We start from the raw sequence: 1,641 nt of genomic DNA, 5'->3' as shown, positions 1-1,641 counted from the left end.
CCTTTCCACTTACTCACATCAAATGGAGATAAAATTCCTATAAGAAATAGGAAATAAAAAGCGCACACTCAAAAAGACTCGTTGAAGGATAAATAATTAGAACATAAAATGAACGGTAGTTCGATAGGGCGCGACTTCTTTCAGAAAAAACGCATGACGATGGGGTTATTGTTCATGGGCCAAATAACGATGGTCAATGAAGCGCGAAAAGACCGGAAGTCCCTGGGAGCATAGCGACAACAAGAACAACAATTATGGCGACCACTGGAACGACAACCATTAATTAGCCATAATGAACATTTTCACCTCTTATTATTTTTTTCTAAAGATTGCTCCAAAAAGTTGGTTACCGGCATGTGAAAATGTAGTTATAGTACATTGTTTCCGTGTCAACCTGCAGCTAAAAATGTAGTTTCATGAAAATTGTGAATGTTATTTCTAACCAAAGAGCTCTTACACAGAAACATGCTCGTAGAACCGTGAACACATGCAGGTTGAACAGATTTGATGAGCAATTAATGTTTCTCGAATTTCATGAAACCTCTGCCGGACTTGTTAAAGGGCAAACGTGAACATTATCTTAGCAGTATCAGCCGTTACGATGACCTTTTTCAGGGCACACCAACGAGGGGCGCAAAGGAGTTAGGTAATTTTTTAAAAGGGGAGAGTAAAAAAGATGCTTATCTTGAGAAGGCTTCTGTCTAGAGGCTATAGTGCAGAGACTTTCTTTAAGCCGGTAGTAGGCTAATCAAAATCTGGAACATTTGGTTTGGTGAAAAACACACCTAAAGTATAACAGAGATATAAAGCCATTGTCTTTACCTTGATTGTTACAAGTTATTGTAAACTTCACAGCACTGTGCCTTCTGGTCACAGGTTTAAATATCCAGGCGAATTTCTAACGTTGGTAGGAATACACCCTCCTCTGAAACGACAAGAAATGGTGAAAAACAAACGCTACCTTTTCCTTTCTATGGGTTCTTGAACTCCAAAGACAATGTTCAGAAAGAAGCCATAGAAGCAAGCCCGTATTTCCCCGACATTGAAATCGCCCCACGCCAGCGCTCTCGGACACGGAAACCAAGTCTCGTGGGTTGCCCCTGGCAACAGGATTGGCGCACAGTTACCCCCCTTGTTCGCCTGCCCACCGCGCCAGTCCGCAAAGCGATTTTGGCCAGGGAGTTGGAAAGCCCTCTCGTCGCTCCCTGTCTAAGGTTTTTATAATGGACTGCTTCCTCTGCCGGCCGGCCTTTTTCTAAGCCCCGGTGTCAAATTGCCTTAAATGTCTTGCGGCTTGCTGGCACCGAGCGCAGCTAGGACAATAGCGCTGGAAGAAGTTTGTGGCGGATTGTGCCAGTTGTAACATACGACACAATAGCACGGACCTACCTTCTTTGTTCTGCTTAACCGATCAAGCAACACGAGAATCCGGCCTGTGCCTAGTTAGCGTAGACAGTGTTTATGGGCCCACTGTTTAAGCTAGCTACAATAATTGTATACTGAGAGATCTTATTGTCGCTACCGATCGCTGCGTCATTTGAGATGACAGTCAACATATTCCGTAGATTTACAAAATGACAGATGCATATAGATATTCGAAATAAAAAGAACTCAGACGTTTTTATTTAAAAAAGCAAAACG

The 1,641-nt window shown here is 42.8% G+C and overlaps 1 protein-coding gene across 1 annotated transcript in view; it reads right to left on the bottom strand.

Annotated features, from left to right (window-relative positions):
- Positions 1–1,196, bottom strand: part of LOC101857710 (EF-hand calcium-binding domain-containing protein 6) — a gene marked incomplete in the record, with an annotated part of 46,464 nt that extends 45,268 nt beyond the window's left edge. The window contains 1 exon segment of the mRNA XM_035968895.1: positions 962–1,196.
- Positions 1,197–1,641: the final 445 nt, after the last annotated feature.

This window comes from Aplysia californica, unplaced genomic scaffold (assembly GCF_000002075.1).
Source record: "Aplysia californica isolate F4 #8 unplaced genomic scaffold, AplCal3.0 scaffold00095, whole genome shotgun sequence".
NCBI lineage: Eukaryota > Metazoa > Mollusca > Gastropoda > Aplysiida > Aplysiidae > Aplysia > Aplysia californica.
Note: the sequence above shows the minus strand (reverse complement) of the source record. Positions and strands in the feature narration are given on the sequence as shown.